The sequence below is a fragment of the Vicugna pacos genome, chromosome 6, assembly GCF_048564905.1.
Source record: "Vicugna pacos chromosome 6, VicPac4, whole genome shotgun sequence".
Classification (NCBI taxonomy): domain Eukaryota; kingdom Metazoa; phylum Chordata; class Mammalia; order Artiodactyla; family Camelidae; genus Vicugna; species Vicugna pacos.
The window spans coordinates 46,251,969-46,275,098 of record NC_132992.1 but is presented as its reverse complement, the minus strand read 5'-3'; the positions used below and the strand labels follow the sequence as shown (position 1 = coordinate 46,275,098).

General features: G+C 35.9%; 1 long non-coding RNA gene across 3 annotated transcripts in view; it reads left to right on the top strand.

The window, feature by feature from the left end:
* The first annotated feature begins 298 nt into the window (after positions 1–298).
* LOC140696901 (uncharacterized) overlaps positions 299–23,130 on the top strand; it is a 133,692-nt gene continuing 110,860 nt past the window's right edge. For all 3 annotated transcript variants that reach the window (XR_012073551.1, XR_012073549.1, XR_012073550.1), the window contains exons 1-2: positions 299–449; positions 1,932–2,001. This is a non-coding gene — a long non-coding RNA (uncharacterized lncRNA). The remainder of the gene's footprint in view (positions 450–1,931; positions 2,002–23,130) is intronic.

The following is a 23,130-nucleotide window of genomic DNA, read 5'->3' as shown; positions in this document are numbered from 1 at the left end:
CTGGTGTCCCTGGTGCCAAGAGAAAGTGACCGAGTTTAGTTCAAAAGCAAAGGAAAACTTTATTCCTTGATCAGAGTGAAGAGATGAGAGCTCCAAGCACTACACTACACGCTCTCCCCAAAAACAAAACAAAACAAAAAGCAGCGCGGCTGCTCTGTGAGTTCCTTGGTGCTGAGGAGGGGGCGTGCCCCGTCCGCGCAGGCGTGTTGTTCACGGCGCCAGAGCGCAGTGCCGGCGCAGCGTCTGCACGCGTCTCGCCGCCGCTGCCGCCATCTTGAACTGCAGCGTCTGGCGCGGCGCCGCGCTTCCCCCCTTGGCCCCTCCGAGCTGGGGTGTGGGGCGCAGCCTTCGGCACTAGGGACTCTGGTCTGAAGTGCCAGGTGGTGGACTCTGCATGCGGCCCCCTGTGAGCAAGTGAGCCCAGATAAAGCCCAAAGGAAAAGAACAAGGTTAGAATTTACTTTACCTTCCAGGTTCTACTTTTATTTCCAGGGAATTGTTAATGGGCTGCATGTTGTGCATTGATCACTGTGGAAGTTTAAAAAAAAGTATGTAAATTATTAGCCTCACTCCCCTCTCCTCGGCATGCACTAGACATAGTAGCTTGGTTCTGTTGAACAGAGCGTGGCGGAAGTGACTGAGTTATGAGGGTACGTTATAATGCAAGGCGCTTCCACCAGACTGTCTCTGTCTTGGGATAATAACCCTTGGAACTCAGTCTCCAGGTTTTTAGAAACCTGAGGTCCTGTGCCCAGCCCATGTCCTCAACCCACTGAGTCACTTCCGGTCTCTGAGTTTTCCAGGTGAGGCCCTGGATACGGCGGGGCAAGGACAAAAATCCCTGGTGTCCCGTCCAGATTCCTGAACACGTAATCCTCGTGGGTTGTCTTACATCACTATATTCTCTAGCAGAGTTACTCTGCAGCAGTATATAAATGGACAGATGTGTATGTGCTTTTTATAAAGGAGGACTTTTATTAAGATGTTTCATTAAACCCAGTAAGAAAAATGTATAGTCTTCTCAATAGGCAGTGAAAAGCATTTAGTAAAATGCATCAGTCTCTTCTTTCCTTCCGCTATTTATTTTCAAATACTTTAATTTTTAGAGTTTTAGGTTCACAAATTTTAAAAGGAAGATACAGAAATGTCCCCCGTACTCCCTTCCCTTGTGCATGCACAGCCTCCCCTGTTACCAACATTCCCACCAGAGGAATACATGTTACAATTAGTGACTGACTTTGACACCATTATCACCCAGAGTCCGTAGTTCATTTACAAAATAAGACCTTAATTTTGTTTTATTTATAGAATATATGCATAGAGGATCAGCTTTATATCAAACACATTAGTTGTGGGCCTCTATACTTAAGGACTTACGTATGTAATTTTAAATTCTTTCCAACTTTCTCCATATTCTGAATTACAGAAACTGAACAAGTATTACATTTTTTGAAAAAAACTCAGATTTTACATATTTCCCCAGAATTACAATTCTGTACAAAAAAAAGGAGTTTAATAGCCATAGATATTTTTACAAAGATATTTCTATGATTATCCAACCAATTTTCCCTATTTAATAGCTTATTTACATTATAAAATACATGAATAAGTATTTTAAAGTTATGGATTTATGCTATTTTGATTAAGTATGCAATTATTTCTCAAATAAATGAAGAAATAGGAATCAGGGTCATAACATGGCAGGAAATTGAACTAATCATCACCCCAGCATGAAAGTGTTTCAAATGATGCTTTTAGAGTTTGAAAATACTCCTAAGTGTATTTCAAAGTTTTGTTAGAAAATATCATAAACAAGGAAATAAAGGCCAAAAGTACTGCCTGTACTGAGCTTTCTTTGTCTATTTTAATGTGCTTGGAATGAAAACTATTTCTGTTTAGCTGATCAAAGCTGTTTTGGGTTTCTTATTAAGGTGGTAGAGCTTCACCTGTGAATTTTTATAGACGCCTGGGGAAACACTCGGCAGGATCTAACTTTCTTTTGTAACTAAAAAACATTTTCCCTCTATGTGAAAGTTTGCTCTTTATTTGGCAGATGGAATCCCCTGGTGAGGTGAGTTTTAGCAAAAAAAATACAATAAAACATACATCTTGAGAATGGAAGGCATCAAAGTGAGGAATGCACAACTGAAGGTTTATTCATTATCCACATTATCAAAAATAATGCTCTCTTTTTGAAGCAGATGATAGAGTTTTGCAAAAGTATGTTTGAATATGAAGCAGTTAGCTTTGTTTTCATTTTATAGGAGTGTTTACGGATCTTATATAATACTAAGTTTAAAACTCCTGATTACATTCTCCCTACTATGTTGATTGATTAGTACACAGTAATAGCAACTATATATCCAATCATATATGGTCAATATGGTAACTGTTAAGACATATAGAATTCACACATACACATTAGAAAAAAATATGCTTTCAAATTCAAAACAGGATTTTTTTGTTTGTTTTTATTTTCACATGGAAAAATTGTTTTAAAAATAAAATAAATATTTTGTCAGATGCTTGTGATATTTGTGATATTGTGATGGGTGAATTGTCCCCACCCTAATTCGTAGGTTGAAGTCCTAACCCTTATTACCTCAGAATCTGATCTTACTCGAAAATAGGGTCATGACAGATGTAATTAGTCAATATGAGGTCATAGAGGGTAAGAGGCTGCCCTAATCCTCTATGACTCATGTCCTTACAGAAAGGAGGATTTGGACACACATGCAGGGAGGATACCAGGTGAAGACTGGAATTATACTGCCACAAGCCAAGAAAGATTAGTGATAGACATGAAAAAGATCCTTCCCCAGTGCCTTCAGAGGGAATATGTCCCTACTGACAGCTTGATCTCAGATTTCGAGTCTCCAAAACTCAGATGATACATTTTTAGTTTAGCCCTATGGTTTCTGTTACTTTCTTACAGCAGCCCCAGCAAATTAATACAGCTACCAGCAGAATAAAGTACATGTCAGAGAAAAGTGTTTTTAAAATTTCAGTTTTATAAGTATAAAATAAAGTAGAGGTCAACATCAATAGAGCAAGTTTAGTGTTGATATTTAATCCAAGACGGTTCTGATTGATACATAACCTCTTTCAAAGCACTATCTAATTATACTTGGGCAGATGTAATTACATCCAGAGAATTATTTTATGAGACCCATAGAAGTATATCTGTCAGGGGAAAAAAAGTCTTAAAGACTTTATCCAACTTTCAGAATTGATAGATTTTAAACTCGGCATCATTTTATTTGCTGTGACTCAGCACATAGTAAGTATGTCTCTTGCTCCAACTTTCCTCTTAAATCATTAAGAATGAAATTTCTTCCATGCCAGTGGGTAGCAACCATGTTAAGAATGAAAAAAGTGCTGATCAAAGGATGAGTCAATCAGCGTCAAATTATTTAAGAAAGATCAATACATTTATTGAAAATGAGTGGTTCACAGCACATGTGAAGATGAATTTTTCTGTGTTATGTGGAGTATCACCATGGGGAACAATTCCACTGAGCTATAGAAATGGTGAGGGGAGGAGGAGGGTGCCTCTTGGGGACCCCTGGTGTTTCTATAGTTTAATACAAGGTAAAGGATTGATGAGGGACTCAGATTTCTTAGTGTAAAATATTTCTGTCCTAATCAGTACATCATATAACCCTTATTTAAAATTCAGTTTGCAAAAAAAATGTGCTCACCAATAGTTATCCATAATTACTTAATAAGATACTGGTAGATATTTCCCAAATCCTCTATTTTAAATGCACTGACAATTTATAAATGCCATATTTATAAAATAGGTGATAAAATTAGTAGAGTCCAAATAATTCTGAGACACAAGGAAATTAAGGCGATCTCTATTCTGCATACAACATTCTCAGTGTAATTTGATAATGTATGATATGATCGTTTGTTTGGCTAACATAGCTATGCCATCATTTTAATATTCTTATGTATTTGTGTTTGTAAATGGAATTCAGACCTAAAAAGGAGACTTAGGAGGGCAGGACTAGAAGATAAAATGTCACCGCAGTGTTTCCTAAATTTCAAAAGGCAGTTTTCCTCCTTTGGTTTCCCTTTATAAGCAGTATTTCCTTATATCTTACTTTCTGCCACAAAGATGTTAATAAAAATTGCAGAGTGAGTAGTTTGTTTTTGTTTACTGGCTCCCTGCTTTTAACATTTCTTTGAAGATCAGAAAGATCCTGCTTCTAAAACATTTCATTTTTTGTCAGCTGTAGAGATTTATGGTTACTTACAAATCTGCTCTAAACTTACGTCTTTAATCTATGAAGTTTGGTGTCTGTGGAAAATCTTTCAAAATTACTTTTATAACTAGAAACTTATAGCACTTCAGCCATTGTCTTCGTTCAGGCTGCTATAACAAAACATAGACTGTGGCCTTTAAACAACAAACACTTCTCACAGTTCTGGAGGCTGGGAAGTCCAAGGTCAATGTGCAGGCTAGTTAGGTTCCTGGCTTTCTTCCTGGTTTTCAGACTGCTGCTGTCTTGCTGTGTCCTCACATAGGGGAGAGAGAGCTCTGGTCTCTTCTTTTTATGTGGACACTAATCCCATCATAGCAGCTCCAACCTCATGATCTCATCTAAACCTCCTAAGGTCCCACCTCCAAATACCATCACACTGGGTATTTGGTCTTCAACATATAAATTTTGGAGAACACAAAATTCAGTCCACAACAGCAATCCATGGAGGCCGAGCAGCTCATCTCTTCCGATGTAGAACTCTGAGGGCTAAAGATGATTTCATACCATGCGTGAGGCCTTTTGGTAGACCTTGTCTCCCAATGACATTAAATAGACTTCCGTTTGTCTGTTTCTTTTCCAGTGCCAACAACTCCTGTGCCAACAACAAATTCTGTGCTTTTCTTTTTCTAGACTAAATTGCACATGCTTTGAGCCCATTAGGATTCCATGGGAGAGCAATACTTCTAGAATTTTTATTTTTATTTTTTAGTGTTGTCTTTTTACTTAACAATTTACCAAGCTGAAATGATTCACTCAATGCCATCTGAATCCATTAAGAATTTTTATAAGGAAATGGTGGCTATTTCCTTGATCTGTTGCTTGACACTAAAACTGAATTTTAATTCACTCATGTCACTCAAAGTATTCTTAATTTTATTTTTTTATCAATTGTAGATAACAATTAAATCCAAAAATTTCTAAAAATGTGTTATTTTCTTTCTTCTCTGCTTAAAAAAAATAAGCAAATTCTTTTTGCTTGTGAGTGAGATTACTTTAATATCCTGTCAAATGCAAGCATGGCATATAACCCACCTTCAATTTCCCAACTTCTTTGAAGTTCAGTGAATATATCTTAGACCCTCCAAATGATCACATGTTACCATTTTAACACAATTTTTACACCACCTAATATCGCTAGATGTTTTCGACTTGCCGTAAGTTTCCTCAGGCCTTCTGCCTAGCCCCCAAACTAGTGCCACATATTTTCTTCTTGTAACAACAGAAACTCATATCTGGTATTAATTTCTATATTGGATAGTTTTCTCAAGCTATGTGGCAGTGAAAAAGATGCTAAAGTTTCAGCAACTTACAAAAAAATATTTATTTCTCTATCACGTTACACAATGGTTTAGACGGGCTTCAGTTCTATTCTGCTTCTTCATTCAGGGGTCCGGGCTGCTGGAACACTGCTGGCTATTCTTGTGTTAGAGGGATTGGGGGGAACAGACAGGAGCCCCATGATGGCTTTAATATATCTAGTAGAAAATGGGTCACTTTCACCCATTTTTTATTAACTAATGCATGCGCCACAATCAAGCATGACATCAGTGGACAAGAAAGTATACTCCTCCCACAAGGAAGGGCAGTGCATGATTTTTACAACATTATAAACTATCAGAGTTGGTATCTTACACTTTTTTGGTTTTTTATGGATATAAAATTGGCATATAAGATTGTATTAGTTTCAAATATGTAATACAATGACTCAATATTTGTATATATTGGAAAATGATCACCACAATAAATCTAGTTACTGTCCATCACCACATAAAGCTACATATTTGTGTGTGTGTGTGATGAGAACTTTTAAGATCTACTTTCTTAACTTTCAAATATACAGTACACTAACCACAGTCACATTATATCTCTATGACTTATTTAGCTTATAATTAGAAGTTTGTGCCTTTGACCGCCTTTGACCACCTTCACCCATTTTTCCCACCCCCACCTCAGGAAACAAGCAATCTGTTCTCTATCTATGTGCTCAGTTTTTTTGTTTGTTTGTTTGTTTGTTTTCTAAGATTGTACCTATAACTGAGAACATACAGTATTTGTCTTTATCTGATTTATTTCACTTAGCATAATGCCTTCAAGTTTCATCTATATTGTCACAAATGGCAAAATTTCCTTCTTTTTTATAGCTGAATAACATTCCTTTGGATATCTATACCGCATTTTCTTTATCCAATCATCTATGAATAGACACCTAGGTAGTTCTCATGTCTTGACTATTGCAAATAATGCTGCAATGAATGTTTACTTTTCAATAAACATAATTTACTCAAATCTCCCTGGGCTTGATGTGAGGTGAAAAAGAAATGCATTGCCTATGCTTATCGAGCTTATAGTATTTAATACATAAGTTAAGTTTACAAACTGAGATAAGTACTTTGAGATAAAAAGAAACAATATGATTAAATGTGAATAGAATTTATAAATAAAGAATGGAGGGAAGTTTTTCGTTCTGCTATCACAAGGTAACTTTTATAAGAATGACCCTTCTACTAAGTACAGTTAAGACAGCTAGATAAAGTACAGAAACCACCCGTTTGGAATTATTATAGACTCACAAAGGCAGCTGAGTCTTCAAGAGCCAAGATGCTAGAGAGAAGAGAAATTTTGGTGCACCCAGCTTTTTACCAAATTTGCCCTCAAGATTTTGGCCAATTCATAAACAGTCTGTATATAAAGGACCAAAAGGCAAGCAGGAAGTACTGGTAAGTGATTGAAAGATAAACAGTTTTTAATGGTTGTATGAGGCTAAGAAGCAGCTCAGCTTTTCCAAAGTAGCCAAGGTATAAGGATACAAGAATCCAGAGAGAACCAAGGACAAGAAGAATAGTGAATATTGCCTTCATTCTTGAGAGATTTCTTTCTCTCCTTTTTAAAGAAGTTATTTGGTTTTTAGAATTTTTTTCCAGTTTTATTGACATAAAATTGTGTAAGTTTAAGGTGTACAACATAATGACTTGATATATATCTCTTATTTCACAATGATTACCATAATCACTTTAGTTAACATCCATCACCTCACATAATTACAAATACTTCTCTTGTAATGAGAACTATATGATCTGCTCTCTCAGTGACTTTCAAATGTACAGTATGGTATTGGTAATTATAGTTACCATGCTGTACATTATATTCTCAGAACTTATTCCCGGAATCTTATAAGAATTTACTTATAACTTGCAACTTTGTACCTTTTGATCATCTTCACCTGGTTCCCACAACCCCTGTACCCTACTCTGACAATCACCAATCTGTTTTCTGATTCTATGAGCTTGTTTTTCCATGTATAAGTGAAATCATAGTCTTTCTCTAACTGACTTATTTTACTTAGCATAATGCCCTCAAGCTCCATCCACGTTGCTGCTAATGACAGGATTTTCTTGTTTTCTGTGGCTGTATAGTATTCTAATTATCTTTATCCAATCATCCATTAATGGATATTTAGGTTTCTGTGTTTTGGCTATTGTATGTAATGCTGCATTGAACATGGCAGTGCAAATATTTCTTCAGGATAGTGATTTCATTTCCTTCAGATATAAACTCAGAAGGAGAATTATTGGATTGCATGCTACTTCTAATTTTAATTTGTTGACAAAGCTGCATACTGAAATAAAGCTCCATTTCCATGATGGCTGTACCAGTTTTCATTCCCATTAAACAGTGTACAAAGATTCCCTATTCTCCACATCCTCAGAAGCACTTATCTCTTGTCTTTTTCACAGTAGCCATTCTAACAGGTGTGAGGTGATATCTCATTGTGGTTTTAATTTGCACTTCCCTGATGACTAGTGACAATGAGCATCTTTTCAGTTGGCCATTTGAATATCTTCTTTTGAAAAATATCTGTTCAGATCCTTTGCCCAATGTTGAATTATTTGACTTTTTTTTTTCCTGCTATTGTGTTGTTTGAGTTCCTTGTATATTTTGGACATTAACCTCTTATTAGATGCATAGTTTACAAATATTCTCTCCTATTCTACAGGTTGCATTTTTATTTTATTATTTATTTTTCTGTGCAGAAGCTTTATAGTTTGATGTAGTCTCAGTTGTTTGTTTTTTATTTTGTTGCTTGTGCTTTAAGTGTCAGTATCCAAAAAAAAAAAAAAAAAAAAAAAAGCACTGCCAAGATCAGTGTCAAGGAGCATTTCTCCATCTTCTCTTCCAGGATTTTTATAGTTTCATTTCTCACATTTTACTCCTTAATCCATTCTGAGTTATTTTTGTGAGTGAATGTAAGATAGTGGTCTAGTTTTATTCTTTTGCAAGTGAATATCTGATTTTCCCAGCATCATCTATTAAAGAGACTGTTTTTCTCCATTGAGGACTCTTGGGTCCCTTCTCAAATATTAGTTGACTGTATATGTATGTTTATTTCTGGGCTCTTGATTCTATTTCATTAGTATATATGTTTGCTTTTATACCAGTAGTGTACGTTTTTGATTACTTTAGCTTTTTAATATAGTTTGAAAGTGATGCCTTCAGCTTTAGTGCTTCTTTCTCAGAATTGCTTTGGCTATTTGGTGTTTTTGTTGGGGGCTGGGTTCCATACAAATTTTAGGTTTGTTTTTTCTATTTCTATAAAAATTGTGTTTGCATTAAATCTATAGATAGCTTTAGATTGTTTGGACATTTTAACAATATTTATTCTTCTGATCCATTAGCTTGGGGTACTTTTCCATTTGTTTGTGTCTTCAGTTTCTTTTATCAATGTCGTGTAGTTTGGTGTAGAGATCTTTCACCTCCATTTCTTAATTGGTAAGCAGAGCAGGGCTGAGAGGCTGCAAAGGGATTTCATTCTCATTATGTAATAGAGAAAATAAGTGGATTTCAGGGTCTTCTAAGAAGGAAGTAATTCAGTTGAGATCCTTGAAAAGCTGCCTTCAAGAATAAGTATATGCTGGGAGCATAACAGTCTGTAACAATGAACAAAACCCACCTTAGCTTAGCTCCCTGCCAGGAGATAGCAAAGCATTTGGTCTTACTCTAACTGCATACCAGAAACAAAAATAGCTACTCTTGGGGAAAAATAACATCCTACAGAATTGGTAATTGTTTTTAACATAATGTCTGATATTCACCCAAAATTTACCAGCCAAGCCAGGACATGGAGCTATGAGAAAAAATTCAGTTAAACAGACTCACAATGATTCTCATGAGAGTTATCCCAGATGAATTTAAATATTTGTGAAATTATAATATATACTAGCAAAATTACAAAATTTGGGAGCATAGGAAAAGACTCTGAAGTGTTTTAGGACCCATCATTATTTGGGAAGTGCTAAGAGATCTGATCTAGATTAGATCAGAAACTAGATTAGAATATAGTTTGTCAAAGATGCATATTACATCTCTAAAGTAAGTATTTTAATTATTGTAAAATAATGAATGGCTAACTAGATAATGGACAGTAAATTGAGTAATAATATTTAATTACTCTAGAAGAAGTTAAGTAGAAAAAAAATTTTTAAAAATTTAAAAAGAAGTAAATTAGATTTAAACTATTTGAAGTGTTTGTTGTATTTTACCTTTAATTAGTATGCTGATCATTGTGTTCCTTTGTTCAGAAAATATCTTTTGTTACTGTATGTTGAAAAATTATTGTTTTTATGTTTTTTCCCACTTATTTTAATTAGAACAGGATGTTCATGTTTTCCAGTGTCTCTGGGAATGGGATTGGTAGTCAGTTACTGAAGGAGGCATAAAAGAGCAAACCGTAGAATCAAATGCCCTAGTTAGGGTCTCGTCTCCACCACTTTATCTGTATGTGGCCTTAAAATATTTAACACTCTATACCTTAGTTTCACCATTTGTAACATGTAGATAATAATAATGATTTTGTGGTAGATTTATTGGGAGTTTTAAATAAGACATCTGTGATGGTTAATTTTAGGTGTTAACCTGATTGGGCTAAGAGATGCTGGCATAGCTGGTAAATCATTGTTTCTGATTGTGACCATGAGGGTGTTTCCAGAAGAGATTAGCATTTATATTGGCAGACTGGGTAAAGAAGATCATCCTCACCAATGCAGGTGAACATCCCTCTCATCTGTGGAGTATCTGAATAGGACAAAAGTGCAGAGGAAGGACAAATTTGCTCTTTTTGCTTAAGCTGAGACATGCGTCTCCTCCAGCCCTTAGACATCAGTGTTGCTGGGTCTCAGGCCTTTGGACTCAGATCAGGGCTTACACTATCCAACCCCTGATGCTCAGGTTTTTGGTCTTGGTCTTACATTATCAGATCACCTGGTTTTCAGACCATCAGACTCAGACCATTATACCACTAGTTTTCATCATTCTCCAGTTTATAGGTGGCACATCATGGACTTCTGTACCTTCATAGTCATGTGAGGCAATTCTTTTTTTTTTTTTTTTTTTTACATTTTTATTGATTCATAATCATTTTACAGTGTTGTGTGAGGCAATTCTTATTATAATAAATATATATATATATATATATATCTCCAATTGGTTATGTTTCTCTGGAGAACCTTGACTAATACAGCATCTATATAAAGTGCTAAAAACAAACCCTGGCATAGACTCAGTGCTCTATTATTTACTAGAATAAAATGTGAATTATTTAAAATCTATTTTTAATTTTTGTATTTATATTAGATTATCTAAGTCACTTAGGGATAGAAGAAAAACAAATTTAATACATTTTTAATAAAACACTTCAATATACACAATACAAAACTAATATTCAATCAAATGATTTTTTTAGTGAGCTGAAATAAAAACAGCAATACAGATAAGGGCCTTCAAACTTTGGAGTATAGTATATCATGTTTAACAAGAATTTTAAAAGATAACTTTGAAGTATAAGTCTATACCTAAGATTATATTGTTATAGATTCTCAGTCATAAGTTAATACTTTGGCTTGAAAAAGAAGACTTTAAGAAAACCTAAAATGGGTATTTAAAGAGAAAAAAAAGTTTCCTTTGAATGGGATATCTGCATTCATATTTTAACAGGCAACTCTAATTCAAGTAATTTCAAAAGATAAATGCTTAGATAGAAAAGTTACTGACACAAACAATCTAGAAATTTCGTACAAATGTTGAACACTTTCTGGAGTAATTTTATACACTGTGTATTGTGAAGTAAATAGACAAGAATACCTCACAAATTTATGGGGTTTTTTTGTTGTTGTTTTGTTTTTGTTGTCTTTCATTATTTCTATACATCAGATAGGGAGGAAAATTACTTTTCTTTAGTGCACAAAATGCATTGACCTGTAATTGTTGAATTAAAAAGAAAAAGACAAATCCTGCATTCACTGGTTTACAAGAGAAGAACTGGAGATTTGTTGTCTGAGGGGCAAGTTATCTCAATAAAATATTACTGCATTGAGTTTTTCCTAAGGCAGATTTTGCCAGCAGTAACCTGAACCCACTGTTAGGTCTCAGTCCATGCATTCTTCTCAGATATAACTCAGAATTCAATTAAAATTGGTAGGAGTATCTTCTGATACTATTTATAAAGTAGTTATTGGCCTAAAAACCTATATTAGTTTTTCCAAATTTCATAAAATATGCCTAATTGTGTTTTTGAATGATGATAATTCACTTTTGCAGTAATACCATTATTTTGCAAAGCAAATCTTGTATTTTATATGCTTGAAGCCATGTCTCTGTTTCAGTTAATTGAATGACTTAACATGACTTGCACTGAGTATATGAAATCTAGTTATGCTGGACTTTTCATCTGGCCCCTGCTATGGGAAAAGTGCTATTAAACAGTACTGTCATATTGCTCTACACAGACCCTCTCTTCTGTATGTTCAAACCACTCTTTCTTTGCTTGGTAGGCTAAACTGGAATGAAAGAACATGAGTATTTCATGCTGTACTGGTATATATAATTCATGATTAAATTCTTCAAAAAGAAATAGATAAGAAGTACTGAAAGCTATAAATGAAATATTTTTATACTTAACAGAATCAGTGCATGAAGATCTTTTAAGTCTTGTCTGCACTGATACCATGAAGAATTATGAAAAATAACAAGCCACTAAGAAAGCATCAAAGAGAGACAGAGGGAAACAAAAAAGAGAGGCAGAGAAAGAGATAAACAGAAAAATAGATAACTGACCGTATAAATTGCAGAAATAGTTTCCTCACAAGTAATGTATGAGAATGTTAGCAAGTTTTGGCACAGGATATTTTAGTCTGTCATTCATTTCTTTTCTGTTTTGGGTGCAAAGGGAATGATCAAGTTATTTTCTCTGTTTTTGTGTGTGTGTTTTTGGTGGGGGGAGGTAATGAGGTTTATTTCTTTCTTTGTTTCTGAATAAAATCACTCGGGATTGAACCAAGGACCTTGTGCATGCTAAGCAGGCACTCTAGCACTGAGCTGTGCCCTCATCTGTGGTCAAGTTTTTAAAAGAAGACATTCCGAAATATCTTCTAAAAAAGCAGAATTAAGGATAACTGGGGTCAACCATTCATCGACTTAATTGTTTATTCATTTATTAATTCCAAAAATCTTTTGAGTGCTCACCATTTACCTGCTTTCTGGTGGATGTTAGGCGTATAGGGTTTATAAGTGGAATTACCATATAATTTATAATCCAAACTAAGACAATTTGACTGTGATATACATGGTATTGAAGAAACTGGTATAAAATGAAACTGTCTCTGACAAAGCAAGGTATATAAACAACCTATTTATATATATATATATATATATATATATATTATGTAATATGTATATTATATATATACACATATTATGTGATATATATGTAATATTATGTAATATATACATATATACATATGTAATATGTGTATGATATGTGTATATCCATACACAAGTCAATGTATGGATATATATGTAATATATACAATATATGTACACATGTCTGTGTATGGATATGTATATATGTAATATGTATATTATATAATGTATGTATGTATATATAATATACACATGTTTTTAAATATATGCATATATAATATGATATATATATATATATATAATATGTATATTATATCAGTGTACATCCACTCCACCAGGCCAGTCTAACTGAGACCTCAGCTCATAGGAGGGACAAATAATCTTTTTTGTGTGTTTCTTTGAGTATAGGGAGATTTATTTAGAGATCCATCAAGAGGCAAGAGAAAGCCCAGGAGGTGTTGGGGTTGGGTGCTCAGAGTCCAGTAAAAGTAGGTACACACTCCATAGACAGAGTGTGGGCCGTGTCTGAAGAGAGAGAGAGACGGGGCTGTGGTCTTGGGACTGTCTTGGCACCTGTGGACATGTTATTCACCATGCTAATATATTACAATGGGCATGTAATGATTTAGGCCAGGGTCTTCTAGAAGTCAAGTCTCCCACAATTTTGAGCATCAAGGCCTCCTGGGGGTTGACTCTTTTGCCATACTGGTGTTAATTGCCGTTATTCCTGAAATGGCTCTGCCCTGCCTCCTTCTTGTCTCATTCCTCCCTCAGAGATTTTACTCTCATAATCTTCTTAAGGGGTTGTAGAGGGATGATGGTCCCTCTTCTGAAACGACTTCCAGGCTGAGTAGGGGCGTTGACCTTGCCTATTAGGGAGTAAAAAATCTCTGAATGCCTAATCTAGGGGCCCCAGGGGCAGGACAGGCTTTTGTTTCTGTGTCCAGAGTGCTGAGGGCATGGGCCATCATCTGATGTGGGACTGTTGTAACCCACTGTTTCCACTGACTTCTGATGAATTTTTTTAAAAGATGAAGCACCTTTGGAACAGCTTGACAGTCTGTAACAACAAAAAGACTTAAAAGGCATGGTTAAACATCTGCAATTGATAGAGATTTGTTTGTAATTACTAGAATTCTGACTGATTATATGTATAAACTTAACATATCAAATAATCCTAGTTAACTTAATATCTGAGATGTCTCAGGTTTTCTTTAAAGCATCTTAAAGTTACCTGGGGCTACAAAGAACTTTTTGAATTTGTTAGATATTTAAAATCCTGATTATGTATGAAACCTTTTTTTTTCCCCGTAGTTGTTTTACAAAACTCTTACTGAAAGCATACATCTTACTTTCCTACTGTATACTGAAATACTTATTTTAGGAGCTTTAATTACATATATTATCATTTTAGCCCTCAAAAACCTTAAATCTCTGGCAAAAACCAAGAAGCAAGCAACTGTGAATTGGTTGTCATATCACCATTTCCTGACTGGAAATTTATGTTTTAGTTTTTTATTTTTTTCTTCCTAAGGCAAAGGTAGATAAACTTAGATCTGCCCAGCAATTAATATTTTAATATTCTATAAATGACACAGATAGTCAGTGAACTTTTTAACTTCGTTTAGTTTTAAGTACCAAAATTTGGAGAGACAATTCTAGGTAGATACTTTCAAAAGAAAACTCCTATAGAGTTTACCCCAAATCTCTTATTTTGTTTACTTTTTGAAAGTTTTTTTACACCTAGTTACTTTTTCTGTTGACAAATTTGTAACAGGTATAATAAAGTTCTGCTTGCCCTCTAGTAAGCCTAGGCACAACCGAAGTATTATCCTTAACACTGATGTCTCTAAAGACACAAGCTAGCTTAAGCTAGCTTCAATACCAATACCAGTACTGAATCCTTTTTAGATAATGTGAACCTGAAATTTATTTTGGCCAGTTTTCTCTGTGTTTGAGTATTTATACAATACTTAACTTCCTTTTAGCCACTTAAAGAGCTCTTTTCCATTTAATTGTGACAGTAGCATACATCTATGACATACAAGTCAGGCACCTTATAGTTTTCATTTTAAAATTTTAGTCATGAATCAGATAGAACAAAGTAAAACCCATTGGCGCCAAAAGAGGTTGGATTTTAACTGGGGTTTTTGGCAGATAGAACAAATCAAAGTTGCCCATCTAGATGGCTAAGCCTTTTTACTAATATTTATGAAAAAGAGATAAAATTTTTACTTGTCCTTCACAAATTAGGTTCCAAATTATTTATCCCCACCCCACCCCTGTTCTTTAATTTTTTTTAATTTGCATTTTAAAAAGATGGTGAGATCAGAGTTCCCGGAGTAGACAAGGTAGAATATTTGTATCTCAAAGGCATCGGAAGGCAAGTTTCCCCTAGAAAGACTTTGTTTTTTAAAGGCCGGAAAAAAAAAGTCTTTTTAAAATACTTGTCTCTTAAGGTAAATACACAGGGGAGGTTTGGGGAGTGGTAGGATTGGTGGGCTTTGTATCATTTTTGAGCCACACCTCTGGTCCTGTAAAGACTAGATTTGTAAAACAAAGACAGTTTTGTTTTATCTCATTTAGCTTAGGGGAGACTTTTCCAAAAAATTTTTATTAGGCTCTGAATATCAGCTATGGTCAGTTTAGTTCAACCAGTGGGCTCTGATTTGGCCATCTATTTATGCACACTTTTGAGGAGGTTTCCTTGTGGGTTCGTCACCAGTTGTGGGTTCTGGCCAGCAGAAGTCCCACCGAGAGGGAATGAATTACTCAAGACTAGGGAAAAGTCAAGAGAGCGAGAGGGAGTCCGGAGCCAACTCCACTGGCCTCCCAAAGCTCTCATATTTATTGAGTACAGTCGAAGCAGGAATTTAGGGAAGGACAGGGTGGGATCACAATGAGTACAAAGGCTTTGTTTGTTGTTGGTGTTTGGCTCAAGGTCAGAAGACCCTTTTTGGTGAATCATAATCGTGTTGAGCCTTTCAGCTTATCAGGGTGGAACGTATGAGAATCAGCTGCTTGACAAGATTTTCTTGGACTCAGGGGGTTGTGCCTGTCTTAGGTTGCCCCCTCAGGGGGTCTTACCTGTCATTGGCTAACCAGCCTTCTCACCTCTGAGTCTGCAGCTTTTTACCATTCCAACCCAAGGCTGTTTTGGGGATAGAAGACTAACAGCAGGCACGCCCAGCGTTTATAGCCGGGGGTCCTGGGTCATTGCTAAAACCTCAAGCCAGTTACTAAGCACATCTTCTTTAAGGAGATAAGTGGCTGGGATTGTTACAATTTGTTAACCCAGTCATGGGCTCCCACATTTTCTCGGTTTGAGAAGTTTTTTAATTAAGGCTCTTGGTTTTGCCTTTGATCTGAAGAGGCTTGCCTGTAGCCTCACGTGGTCCCATTTCTGATGATAAGCTGACAATAGTAGCTCTTTCAGGACCTCAGCTTCCGAGACAGCAGGGTTTACGTGAGAATCAATATGGGGTGGAAGGGAGACCTCTTCTGGCTTGGAACTGAGGCAGGCTCCCAAAGCCAAGAGTAGACATTTTTTTGGGTGTGTGTCTTTCATGTAAGGGTCTTTGAATTGGATTATTTCTTGGGATTTACTGAGCAAGTAGGTCCCTTCCCAACAAGGGGACGGGGCAGTCAGCCACCAGCAAAAACTCATGTATAAAAATAAATTTTTAGTAAGCACCTTGTTTGGGGCCTTCTGTTGATCCCCATTATAACACAGGATTGGGAGGACAAGGGTCCAGGGAAATCAGTCAGCACAGAGTAGGTGGCTCCCTTATCTAATAAGAAGACAACTTTTCTACCTGCCACGTGAAGAGTTACCCAAGGCTCCACTGGAGAAATGACCCGGTGTCCTGTAGGAGCCAGGGAGGGTCCCGGGCCCTGTCATTCTTTAGGTGTCTCAGCCATCATTGGTTTGGGAGTCCCAAGCCCCCTTCAGGCCTGAGGGCAGTCCCGCTTCCAGTGGCCTTTTTGTTTGCATATGGGGCAGGGTCCTGGTGGACTTTTCCTATACACGGGGCATTTGATTTTCCAGTGGCCCTCCAGGCTGTACTTAAAACAGGTCCCTTTTTGGTGAAACAGTGGCTGTGATGCAGGCATCCTGGATCCTGTCCTCACCATGGGTCTTGGTGGAGGATAACTCTGAGGTGGTGCAGAGATGAAAGCTGCTGCTAAGAATTGCTCCTTTTGCTGTTGTCCCTGAAGCCTTTTTGCCTCATTAGCCCTGTCTCTATTGTTCAATATTTTAAACATCAGATCCATGAGCTGATTCATGGGGTTCTGGGGTCCCCAGCTTCCCAGAAGGGGCTTAGGGTTAGATGATTGGGAAGACCTCTCCAGTGGGGTCCTTCCCAACAGGAAGCAATGGAAGAATGAAAACTCCTAGTAAGATCCCTGGCCTTGAGGCTTCCAGATCCCATAAGGCCCTTTCAGTTCTATGTTCATGAGAGAGGAGGAATAGCCTTGGGGGTCCTCACCCAATGGCTGGGTCCTACCCAACAGCCTATGGGATACCTCTTCAAGGGGCTAGATCCCACTGCTTGAGGCTGGCCTTCCTGCCTAAGAGTATTGGGAGCCCTATCCACTCTCCTGGAGGAAGCTTTTAAGCTAACTCTGGGGGCCCCTATACAAGCATATGCTAACCATCAAGGTTCTGACCTTTTAAAAGGCAAGGGACATTTCTGGCTCTCAGATGCTTGGCTCTTAAATATCAGGCATTATTACTGGAAAACCCAGATGTCACTGTCTCCATTTGTGGGACATTCAATCCTGCTACACTACGACCATCACCAGATGAGTCTCTTCCTTTTCGCCTATGTCATGAGACCCTATCCATTTCTCTAGGAGCTAGAACAGATCTCACCAACCAACCCCTGGAAAACCCTGATGAGATCTGGTTCACCAATGGGAACCACATATTCTCGCAAACCTCTTAGTGACTGAGACTCTGCCCTTGCCCTATGGGACTATGGGTCCCTGTTAGACAAACCTCTTTCTTAAATGTCTCCTGGTTCAAATCTTTTCTCTTTTAGGGCCCCCATCAAACTGCTTTAAGACTAATTTAAAATGGATCTGACATTAGGGTCCCTCTTTGGACTCCTCTTTTTGTTCACTGGACTAACACTTCAACATGTGCTTTCTAAAACCTAAACCAACAGAAAGCACAGACATCAACTTTTTTTTAAAGACCCTTGTTTGCCTCTTTTGTCCTTTGGCTAGGATTAGCTCTGTATATTTGACCTGTATCTTTTCAACTTTCTTATGAAAAGTGTTTCTTCTCATCTAGAGACAAACTTCAAATGATTATATAACAAGGTAATCAACCAATCAGCCAAGACCACTTATATACAAGCCCCTCAATGAACATCTTGCCCAAGGACAGCCAGCTAGTCTTGGACCATGAACTCTATCATCACCCTAGATTAGCAGGAAGTAGCTAGAGGGGTCCACACTCTCTTTGTCCCCAAGATTTGGGGTCTCATGACTAGAGTAGGGAATCTTAGGTAGCTTAGAGTTAAGTGAGCATTGGGCAAAGGGAGAGGAAGGGGAAGGGAAAAATACAGAACACAAGAAACCTGAGCTTTCAATCAACCAGAGCTCAGGGAAACCAAGGAGTCAATCAAACAAGCAATCAGTCAGTCAGTCAATCAATCACAAGGCCTGGGGGTGGAGGCACACCCTGTGCCATGTCTCTATGAGACTCTGCTCTCCCAAAAGAAGTTTAAGGTACTTGGTTTTCCTCCTGGCCTACCCCTCATGTTCATTTCTAATCAGATAGTTAATCTAGGATGTACCGATTTACCTATCTTATTGTATACCTTAAAGAGTGTTTATAAACTCCTAAAAGAAAAGAAAATCCACATAATACGGGAATTGTACCTTATGTTAATATTGAAAGCCTCAGGTTATTTTGAAGAGTCACAAGATAACATTTTAATGTCACTTATTAATTAAGGAAGAACAATTATATATATATACACACATACATACACACACATATATATACACATATAAACACACACATATGCTCATGTAGTGCTTTAAATAGTTCTTGCAAAAATGTGCTCTCAAATTAAGTATATTTTTCAGTACTCACATCTGTTCTATCAATATTTTTATTTCATAGTATTTTATATACCTTAATAGGTGATTGTTAAGTATAAACTAAATTTAACTTTGAGGATGAGAGCTGGATATTTCTTGAGAAATCTATTTTTACCATTTAGAGGAAAAGTTTGGGTTGCTTCATACAAGGTAGAACAATTAGTTATTATCCAAGAAGCCTTGATTTCACATCCATTTCATGATGCATATGCAAGTTTTTGTTTATTGCATACTAATATGCTCATCCAATGACTATTTTCTAAATTCAGTTAGCAAATCCCTGTTGCTTTGTTTAATTAAAGACCATTTAAAATGGCCAGAACCATCAGTTTATATCGTTCTACTTCATAGACCCTTGATATAAATGGCTTCAATCACCAATAAATGTTAACTACCCACCTACATAGCACAACCTTAACTCAGCTATTATAGAAAAATGTTCTACTTCCAAGGTGATACTCACGGCATTCTCTTCCCTTCACATCCCTTAACTTTCATAGTTTCTAAAGATCGTTCAAACCTTCATCATTCATTCAGTCCATCAGTTCCCACCTATTACTCTAGTCAATCTTGAATGCATATAGCTAGTCAACATCTGCTGTACCTTCCCCTGAAGCTCTCTCATTGCTTTATATCATTCCAGTGCTTGTCAAGCAACCATGGCCAGTCCTGTCTCACCTGCCACTTTGCTTGCCATTGGTTAATGCCAGGGAGTTGATATCCTATGAAGTAATATTCACATCCCACAAAATGATCTTTAAATATTTGTCAGTCCTTCTGTTTTTATTTCTTTATTGGCTATTTCTGTTCTTTTCTTCCCTGAATTCCTCACACTTTTTTTCTTGAAGGAAGATGATCTTAGGTCATGGTGTATTTAAGAGAATATGGCAATATGGATTTATGCCCTTCTTTCTCTCCTTTTCAGGATTTCACTGACAGTTTTTGAGGCAGTATAACTCATCTGAAAACTTGAAATTTCAGCTTATAAATATGTTTATGTAAAGAGTCTTTATCAGTTGATTCCCCATAGGTTGTGCTTTCCTGCATGTTAGTCTGTGGAGCACTGGCCTTCAGCTTCATTTGTTAATTTCTGACATTTCTAATCTCAGCACTCTTGTATTATTCTGCCTTACCTGTGGGGATGGCTAAGGTGCTGAGGTGGGCAGTATCATTTTCTCACTGGACTCAGGAGAAAACATACGTTTTCATCATGTGATACTATACTATTTTTTTGTGTAATAATTGCTAAATTTTCTTAGCATCTGTGGTTCTTTGTCTATTAATTAACCACTTCAATGTCCATTGATATATTTGCAGTAAACATTATGGGTGCTACACTTAGTTGTTTATCATGTTAAGCTAAAGGGATATATTCCACTTATGAACATTTTAGATATTATCAAGCAAAGCAAATGTAAATATTTTGGAATTAAGAGCAACTTTTTTTGTGCCTCAAATTACATTAATTTAGAAGTTTACTTATGCATTCAATAAATACGTATTGAAAACAGTGGTATATAAAACAAACAAACATAGGTTTCAGAACTATAAAGACCTGGGTTTGATTTTCATCTCCCTTACTTAGTACTTATCTGACTTAGGTAGGTTATATAATCTCTTCAAGTTTCAGTTTTCACATCTGAAAAATGAAAGTAATGATTGTTGTATCATAAGACTATGAGGACTAAGGTAGAATACATGCCTAAAATGCAATACATAATGTCTAAAGCATGGCAGGTGTTAAATATCTTTTCTTATTACGTATGTGAAATTTATCTAGAAAAAAGATACCTAGAGGAAAATTATGTCAACAATAGTACTAAGGTCAGGAGGAGAGAGATAAAAGTACAGAGTTGTTAAGTTTTTATACTGTATCAAAATACTATAAAATATCATTTGAATGTAGTTTTTGATAAGTTGAGAATATATAATATAAACCCTAAAGCAAGTAATAAAAGCAGGTAAGGATAATAATAAAGGATAAAAAAGAATCATAAATAATATTCCCTTAATCTAATAGAAAGCAAACAAAAAAAGAAAAGTAGAAAGGAAATAGACATGTGGTAAGTTTAAACACAAACATACCAATATTCACATAAAAAATAAATTAAATCATACTCAAATATCCCAACTGAAATAAAAGATTGCTAGCTTGGATAATAATAAAGCAAGAAGCAACTGTAAGTGCCCATAAGAAATCCACGTTAGATATAAAAGATACCAATAGCTTATAGTAAAAAAAATTGAAAATGCATGTCATGTTAATACTCAAAAAAGAATGAAAAGTGACTATATTAATATCAGGAAAAGTCCATTTCAGCAAGAGAAAGACTCTTACTAGGGAAAAAGAGACACTTGTGATGATAATGATTAAAAATGCAATTCAAAAAGGACATAAACCAAAACCAGAACTAAGTTGTTTATGTACCTACTAATAGAGCTAACAGAAGTGAAAAGTTATAAAAGAATAATAGCATAAGAGATAAACTAGGCAAATCGGGAATTTTCATCAGAGATATCGACACTTGCTTTCAAAACCTGATAGTTCAAATAGACAGAAAATCATTAAGAAAATAGTAATAAACTTGAACAACACCATCAACCAACTTTTCTTAATATTTATAGAACTCCATCCAACAACAGCAGAACACACGCTCATTAATGTGCAACTTGATCATTTACCAAGATATACCAAATTCTGGGCCAAAAAGGAAGTCTCTAAGAAGAGTTCAAGTCATACAAAATATGTTTTCTTATAATGAATTATATTATAATCAATAACAGAAATATATCTTAAAGGATATTCACTGTGTCTTAAGAAAATGATTCACCACACCTCTGAAAGACCACAATAGTGGCCAGGATTTTGTTTACTCTAACACAGACGATTTATTTTTCCCGTAAGACTTATTTTAGGGACTATCTCAGAGTAATACTCTTCTTGAGGTATAAATGGCATACAAAAAACTGCATACAATTAAATTATACAATCTAATAAGTTTTGGCATATGCATATACTCATAACACCCTAACCACAATTGAGAAAATAAATACATCCATCGTTTCCAAAAGTTTTTTCCTGCCTCTTTTTTTTTTTTCTTTTTTACTGAAGTATAGTCAGTTCACAGTGTTGTGTCAATTTCTGGTGTACAGCATATTGCTTCAGTCATACATGAATATACATATATTTTCATATTCTTTTTCACCATAAAAGATATCGAATATAGATCCCTGTGCTATACAGTATAAACTTGTTTATCTATTTTATATATACCAGTCAGTATCTGCAAATCTCAAACTTCCAATTTATCCTTTCCCACTCCCTTCCCCCCGGTAACCATGTTTGTTTTCTATGTCTATGAATCTGTTTCTGTTTTACATATAAGTTCATTTGGTTTTTTTTGTTTTTTATTTTGTTTTTTAGATTCCACATATGAGTGATATCATATGGTATTTTTCTTTCTTCTTCTGGCTTTCTGGCTTACTTCACTTATAATGACATTCTCCAGGGTCATCCATGTTGCTGCAAATGGCATTATTTTATTTATTTTTTATTGCTGAGTAGTATTCTATTGTATAAATATACCACAACTTCTTTATCCAGTCATCTGTCGACAGACATTTAGGTTGTTTCCATGTCTTGGCTATTGTAAATAGTGCTGTACATTCCCACCAGTAGTGTAGTAGGGTTCCCTTTTCTCCACACCCTCTCCAGCATTTATCATTTGTGGACTTTTGAATGATGGCCATTCTGACTGGTATGAGGCGACACCTCATTGTAGTTTTGATTTGCATTTTCTCTGATAATTAGTGATATTGAGCATTTTTTCATATGCTTATTGCTCATTCTTATGTCTTCACTGGAGAATTGCTTGTTTAGGTCTTCTGCCCATTTTTGGATTTCATTGTTTTTTTCTTATTAAGTCATATGAGCTGTTTATATATTCTGAAAATTAAGCCCTTGTCAGTCTCATCTTTTGCAAACATTTTCTCCCATTCTGTAGGTTGTTGCATTGTTTTGCTTACGGTTTCCTTTGCTGTGAAAAACCTT